Here is an 8058-nt window from a genome sequence, read left to right as displayed (position 1 = left end):
GGCGTTACCTCATTTCGATCTCTTTGTTTGCATAGGTGATCAGTGTCTCACTAGATTCCCCTAGAAATTGGAATCAGTGAACCACCCAGAAACTTAGTGAGGTTATTCTCGTTTAAAGGGCTGTGTAACCCACAGAACATATTTGTTCTACATTGTTATCCTTCAGTATGTTACTTAAAAATAAGCAGTGCTTAGAGGAAAATCGATCTTGTCAATGTTTATTTGAGGTTTTATTCGGAAAATAGAGGACTGTTGCAGATTTCTTGTGTAGCGCTAGAAGACGTAATTTCCTCAAAAACAAGCTGCAATTAAAAGAAAAATGCGAAACAAAAACTTATCAAACATCGCTTGAATATTTCGTCAAGCTTATACATGGCGATTTTTCCACCGTGTACAAATTCTAGGGATTGATCAATGACAGGATACGGAACAAGAAATATCTAATGAACTTAAGTCCGAAAATGCATAGTTACAATGCTAGAGATCATTCGTCCAATCGTACATTGATACGTGGACTGCTGTCTAACCCTCTCTCAGACAAACGGCGAAACACTGATTTGCCTTTCCGTAAGTAAACACCATATCGGCAAGCTCTCGTTTCGAACATGGAACTGTTGTGTTCAACGCTGTATCACATCCACTACGAGGTGAGTCAGCAAGAGAAGTGAATCGGACACAACATAACCAATTACTATGGCAGGAGAAGGCGCTAGGGCATAACATATGAGGAGCAGCACCACACTCTAGGAGGAAACCATGCATACTGTGACTGTGGCTGCGTGGTACAGCGCGTATTAGACCGCAGTCTTGCAACAATGTATGATTGAATAAATGGTCTCTCGAATAGAAGCCACGGACATAGACCTTTTTTGTCATTGATCAATCCCTAGAGTTTGTACACAGTGGGAAAAATCCTTGTATAAAAGATGTTCCTGTTATTTGCTAAACAACTTTCGTACTTATCAGCAGTAGCAGGAAATTTTTGCCTTTGATCATGAAGAAGAAATTTCTATTGAGTGCAAAATAACAGCAACAATCGGGCTCTGAGCACTATATGACTTAACTTCTGAAGTCATCAGTCGCCTAGAACTTAGAACTAATCAAACCTAACTAACCTAAGGACATCACACATCCATGCCCGAGGCAGGATTCGAACCTGCGACCGTAGCGGTCGCTCGGTTCCAGAATGTAGCGCCTAGAACCGCACGGCCACTCCGGCCGGCTAACAGCAACAATTACATACCCTATTTGCATTTGATCATGTGAGCGGTACTTGCATCAAAAGTGAATGCTTTGCTTGCTTAAAAGCGCAGAAGTTACGTTCCCAACTAATTTCTAATAATTATAAAATGCAAGTTATTTTTTTAAGGCTATAAAATACACAATGGAGTAACGCTGAACGAAGTGCTGTTCTTATTATGTGCCAAAAAAAGCAAAAAGCAATCATTAATCATCGACTCCCAACTCTTTTCTACCAATGTTACCGGTAATCCTACCATTTACTAGGTCATTTATGCATTCCAACGTGGGCAAATTGGCGAGAGTGTGGTGGGTGCTTTCGTAACCAACACAGCCGAAATATTTGGCACCATATCGAAGAGATAAAACGTGTACAGCGAAACCGGAAAAAAGTCATTCCTGAGTAAGAGGAGGAGGAGGAAATTAGTGTTTAACGTCCCGTCGACAACGAGGTCATTAGAGACGGAGCGCAAGCTCGGGTGAGGGAAGGAAATCGGCCGTGCCCTTTCAAAGGAACCATCCCGGCATTTGCCTGAAGCGATTTAGGGAAATCACGGAAAATCTAAATCAGGATGGCAGGAGACGGGATTGAACCGTCGTCCTCCCGAATGCGAGTCCAGTGTGCTAACCACTGCGCCACCTCGCTCGGTAGCCCTGAGTAAGAATGCGGACGAAAGTGTTCGTTGAGTGATCGTGCCTGACGGTCATTGAAGTGGCTTGTGACGAAAAATGGGAGGACGACATCGGCAAAAGCCACTACAGAGCAGAATGTCGCACTCGCGACCCCTGACAGCACCGAAACAACATGAAGGGAGCTTCATAAGCAGGGACTTGAATGGGGAGATGGAATTCTAAAGCAACTCATCAGTGATGCAAATGCCCAAAACACGGAAACGTGGTGCCGACACATAAAATCTGGAATATGGAGCAAAGGCAGATTAGATGAGTCTCGTTTCACAATGTTTCCAACTTCCCACAATGTTTTCGTCCTAAGAGAGAAACATGTCATGGGTTCGGTGATGGTTCGGGCAGCCATATCGTGGTATTCCATAGGGCCATGGTTACTCTGCAAGGTCTCATTACCGCCAATGATTATGTGACTTCTCTGGTTGATCAGTTCCATCCCGTCGTACAGTGTTTCTTCCTCATTGGTGACGCAGTGTTCCATGACAACAGGATGCTGTTCACACAGCTCGTACCACCCAGGACGGGTTTTGTGAGCACGAGAATGAATTTTCGCATCTCCCGTAGCCGTCCCAGTCTCCAGATTATAATATTATTCTGGCTTTGAGCCTATTTTCGACACAAGAGTGCATGATTGCATCATCATTGCTTGAACTTGCCACTATTTTGCAGGAAGGATGGTATAAGATTCTCTTCAAAACCATAGACGACCCATATACATTCATTAAGAGACGATTGACAGCTGTTTTGAATACCAACAGTTTTCCTACAACGTATTTGGCAAGATAATGTGCTGCGTTTTGGTGTTTCCATATTTTTGTCCACCCTCTGTACGTATCTATCCCGCAAGTCACTTTGTGGAGGGCACTTTGTGTACCACTGTCACCTCTCCCATTTGCTAGTCAAATCGCGAATGTTCCTTTTATTACATCTACGTTTGCTGATGAACCAAAACGTTATGACTAGTGCCCATCGGCTTGCCGGAGTGGCAGAGCGGTTCTAGGCGCTTCAGTCTGGAACCGCGTGACCTCTACGGTCGCAGGTTCGAATCCTGCCTCGGGAATAAATGTGTTTGTTATCCTTAGGTTAGTTAGGTTTAAGTAGTTCTAAGTTCTAGGGGACTGATGGCCTCAGATGTTAAGTCCCAGAGTACTGAGAGCCATTTTGAACTAGTGCCCACCTAGAGATTAGATGCCATATAGTGGTGTTGTTGGCACATGACACGATAGAGAAATATATATTACGAGCACAGACGAATGAGCAGTAATGGTAACTACGGCACGGGTCTCAAAGTCGGAAATACACTAGCATAAGCAACTTTGGCCAAGGTCAGATTATTATGTCCGGTGCCTGGGAACGATCGTCTCAAAAACGAATAAGTACAAAAAGCTGATCACTTGTTCGCGTGCGTCTTTGAAAGGCAAGTAGGCGGGAAGGTGTTGGACGTCCACGTCTCGTTACAGTACCTCGAGGTCGGAGGCTAGCCAGCTCAATAACACATGGTAGGCGGCGGTCTGTGGCAGATCCGACGACAGAGCACGACACTGGTGCTTAGAAACACAGTGTTCAGCGTGTATTGTTGAACATGGGGCTCTGTAGCAGAGACCGTTACATGTGACCATTTTAACCTAACTACATCGACAATTACGAATGCAGTGCACACAGGATCACCGAGATAGGACCCTGGGTCAGCGGAAAAGTGCTCCCAAGTCTGATGAATCACGTGGCTACAAGAGATCCACGGTCGTGTCTAGGTATGGTGTCGTCCAGGCAAAAACCACAGGCCGTTGGGGACTATGTTACGCTAGAGGACAATCATCTGAAGTGCCATGGGACCTGTAGGAGTGACCCTAAACAAGCTGTGGAGTACGTGACATTTTTTCTGAGTAAATGCTTCCCTTTATGCTTGATATCTTCCCCGCTGGCTATGGTATCTTCTAGCAGGATGACTGTTCGCGTCACAAGGCCACAAAAGTGCTACTGTGTTCCGAGGACAGTGATCTACATCTTCATCTATATCGATACCCCCAAGCCTAATGAGTGTGTGTGGTAGAGGGTACTTCTGGCACCACTAACTGATTCCCCCTTCGCTGTTCCATTCGCGAATGGCGCGGAGTAGGATGACTGTCGGCAAGGCTCTGCAGTAGATCTAATTTCTCGAATTTTCTCGTTGTGAACATGGCGCGAGATGTAAGTGGAACGAAGTAAAACTTTGTTCGATTGTTCCCCGAAAGTATTCCCTCGAAATTTAAATTTCAGTAGTATCTCGACGATGCGCAACGCCTCTTTCGTAGCGTCTGCCACTGAAGTTTTTTGATCATCCCTGTATTGCCCTCGCGCCGACATAACGATCTCGCAACAAAACGCGCCGCACTTCGTTGCATCTTCTCTCTCTCTCTCTCTCTCTCTTTCTCTCTCTCTCTCTCTCTCTTTTATACCTTTCTCTACTACCAGTCGTTCCTGGTGAGGATCCCAGATAGCCCAGATAGATGAATAAACAATAAGAGGACTTCTTTTCCTGTGTATAATCAATATGTTACATTTATCGTCATTTTTTTCTGTATTCCGTCTTTTCCTTAGTTGCGTTTAATTCATGGAGGTATGTACCGTCTATGCAACTAATTGAAGGCTGTTTATTGCCATATGCGTTTCGCTTCTTTTATTTGCGAAGCATCATCAGTGGCCCGTAATACAGTCGTCAGCAATTGAGCAGGACTCCAAGATGCGCCACCCTCTAACGCGTTGCTACGCCAAGTCGATCCGGACACTTTCGCAACCTGCTCGCATGTGCTTCACCTTCACGTCGTACCAGCCAGTGCTTCGCATGCGGCGCTCACTTGCGTCCTACGTATTCCTTGTCGCCAAAATATTGCCAGTCCCACCAACTAGGAGGAGTCTTCCAACAGAGAATCCCGCGAAAATAGCGCGTCATTTCTAGCTTCCAATGGCAACAAGGGGCTCTCCCCTACTACGAAAAAGTATTCATTAGAACACTGCGATCTGAGGTCACTCTTCTTTATGACAAGTGCACCTTCTCACGCCAGTGTCCACACCCTCGCAATCAGGCTCAAGAAATTCAGAGAGGACCACTACGCGGCTAAAATTACCTTATGGTGGACTGAACTTTCTACAGGCTGCACATTCTAATCCCCAAAGAACTCAGAAAAACATGGAAAAGTCGCCCCCGACGTCTGCGCCTGGCACCGTATCGCCCGAGGCTGGAGCTTAGCCGCCAGCAGCCGTTGTCAGAGGACAATACTTGCCGCACCCTGTAGGTTCAGGCGCGACCTCACTTCGCAAAATCTTACGCCACCCCGGCTGCGGCCCCATACACCGGTCACATACCTGCCCAGCCAAAGCGTTTCCTGTCTCTCTCTCTCTCTCGAATCCTCATATTAGTACCGACCGCAGCCGTTCACAATCCATTAAAGACCGTCACCGAATTAACAAGGAGAGACATGCAAATAACGCAGGTCACCCTACTGCCAATCAGCGTATTTTGTTATATCAATAAAGTCTTCCATACCGACTTCCTTGCTGTAAGCATCAGAACAGTAAAATATTCTAATTATTAATTAAATCAGCACCAAAAATACTTGCCGCGTTTCCTTTGGTCATTAAGTGTTTGAGTAGATTACTTCGAACATTTCTCTGACTTTACGTAAGACCAAACCGTCATATGGTTCTTAGTCAGATTAAAAGACGACAAGTCCTTTGGAGCAGTGGAGCTAACGCATACAATTAGGGTACTTTCATTTGGTTAGGAAGCGTCTATGGTCAAGAAGGCTATCAAAGAGGGTTGATAGTGATTATAATACTGAATTCAGTGGTAGCTAGATGCGTGAAGTTATTAGAGGTAGTGGAGCTCAGTCCTTGTTTTGTCGGATAGCCACGTCTGGAGCAGGGGAGAATTACTGTGCCAATTGGGAGAACACAGTGGGTCGCAAGAGCAGGTACCAGCAGAATGAAAGGAGACTGGCTTTCACACAGCGGAAGCCGAGGCAGAGGGCGCTGCCTGAGCCACAGGGAGGTCCACTGGCCATGGGAAGTGGCGAATCCACCGCCAGGCGTTTTACGTCTGCTTTCGCCGAGTTGTAACACACTGAGACACTGAAAATTGTCCGGCTGAGGCATTGCGCATTTCCAGTTTCTGCAGAGGTCGTCACGTTATTTCCTGTGAACATCCCTGTAAGGTGGGTATCAGTTAGACCTGTGGAAACATTTTGCTGAAGCAGCGGAAAAGGGGCGGCACTGCGGGACATCCGACGCTGTGGCGCTAGGAGAGCTTTTGCTTTTTTCCGGGGCCACGTATCACACAAGCTGTGCTGTTTCTCGTGCGTGCGAAATAACAGTATGTCGACTGGGACGCCAACCGCGATAGCATAAAATGTAAGAGTGAACGCCTATTCGATGTCTCAAAATGTGTTAGGACTGGAGGAACAGCTTTTCCCCGTCTTATAGAGGGGGGAAAGTTGTACGGTAAATGGAGGTGGTTTGTGATTGGTGCAGGCGATCGCTAGCATTTCTCATTGGTTTTTTTATCTTTTTGGCACATACTCACATGGAGTGTTTCGCGGACTTACATGCAGTGTGAGGAAGGCAGAACTCAGTCTCGTAGTGTGGAGTATCGTAGGGGATCGAATTGACGTGTCATGCTAGCAATGTTCCATATCACATAAATCTCTTGGATATAAATATGTCGAAATACTTAATTCTGTTTGTTATTCAGATAGACAAGATTCGTTTATCACCTCCATTAATTTTATTTACCCTTGTGGGGAGTAATAGCATTAATCTTGGAATGAAATACATTGTTTGATCTTCTACTTCGCTAGGCATAAATTTTATAATACTGTAACTGGAAGATGGTTCTGTGTGTTACGTATAATCAGATGCAGAAGTTCCTACATAGTTGCATTATGAACGATGGTTTTGAATTTTTTGTGCTCCACATCTTTGTCCCCACCGCTTGAGTATTTTATGCTGACTATTCAGATATTCTACAGTTTCTATCCTGTCACTCTTGCTAAGCAAAAACATTTCCTACCTTTGTTGACGGTCGTTATACATTAACACCCATACTCATAAATGTTATGACGGCCATATGATCACTGGTATCCTTCTCTACGTTAACTGATTCTAGAAGTTCAGATCGATTTGTTGTTAGGAATTTCAAAACATTAACTGAAGGAATTAGTTCTTTAACTAACTGTTCGCAATAGTTTCCGGACAAGACATTCGGAATAATCCTCTTCCAACAGTTTTGATGGCATGACTCTCCCAATCTACCTGGTGAGTTGAAGTCACACTCAAGCACCTTACCACTATAGCTCCTAACACAGGTGATCTATAAAAGCATCCGATTACCATGTTGATCTACTTTTGATGCTTAACTTCACTCAGACTAAGTCACATTCGGAAACTATCTTAAAGGACTCCATATTTGCCGCTGACTGTACAAATTATTTATTCCACTACTGAAATTTAGGTCTTTGGGCCATTTTCAAGTGGAACTGCAGAAAACTTCGCTGTAGCACATTTGTGACATGTGCTCACACAAAATCTTTTGCAGTGCTACTTCAAAATCGACCAAAGGCTGAAACTGGAACAGTGAAATAAACAATTTCTACAGTCAACGGCGAATATGATGTCCTTCAAAAATTAGGTGACTGTGAACCCCAACCATGAAAATTTAATCACATTAGGAATCCGTGATACCTACCCTAGATACGGGGGCTATTCGGAAAGCAAGGACCGATCGGTCGCGAAATGGAAACTACAGAGAAAATGAAAAACTTTTTTATTTGCAACAGTTTGCTACAGCATCCAGCCGTTTCCTTAAGTAGTGGCCGGTCAGACTTGACATTTGTAGTAGCGTTGTACCAACTTTCCAGTACCCTCGACATAGAAGTCAGCCGCCTGTAATTTCCACTGCATCTCTACGCTGGTCGTTGTCTGTGCCAAAAGGTTGTTCTCGTTGCAAGCGGTTCATTTTCGTTAGAGGGAGCCAAGTCGGGGCCGTGTTGTGGCTGATCAAACGCTTTCCATCGAAAACGCTGCAGGGGCATCGTATATGCTCCTGCTGTGTGTGTCCGAGTCCTGTCATGCATTATACGTACATTACATGGGGTCGCA

The 8058-nt window shown here is 45.0% G+C and overlaps 1 non-coding gene across 1 annotated transcript; it reads right to left on the bottom strand.

Annotated features, from left to right (window-relative positions):
- Positions 1-1812: 1812 nt before the first annotated feature.
- Positions 1813-1885, bottom strand: Trnaa-cgc. Its single transcript has one exon. It is a non-coding gene; the product is annotated as a tRNA-Ala (tRNA).
- Between the last annotated feature and the right edge of the window lie 6173 nt (positions 1886-8058).

Source organism: Schistocerca americana, chromosome 3 (assembly GCF_021461395.2).
Source record: "Schistocerca americana isolate TAMUIC-IGC-003095 chromosome 3, iqSchAmer2.1, whole genome shotgun sequence".
Taxonomy (NCBI): domain Eukaryota; kingdom Metazoa; phylum Arthropoda; class Insecta; order Orthoptera; family Acrididae; genus Schistocerca; species Schistocerca americana.
This window is presented reverse-complemented; position numbering and strand designations above follow the sequence as displayed.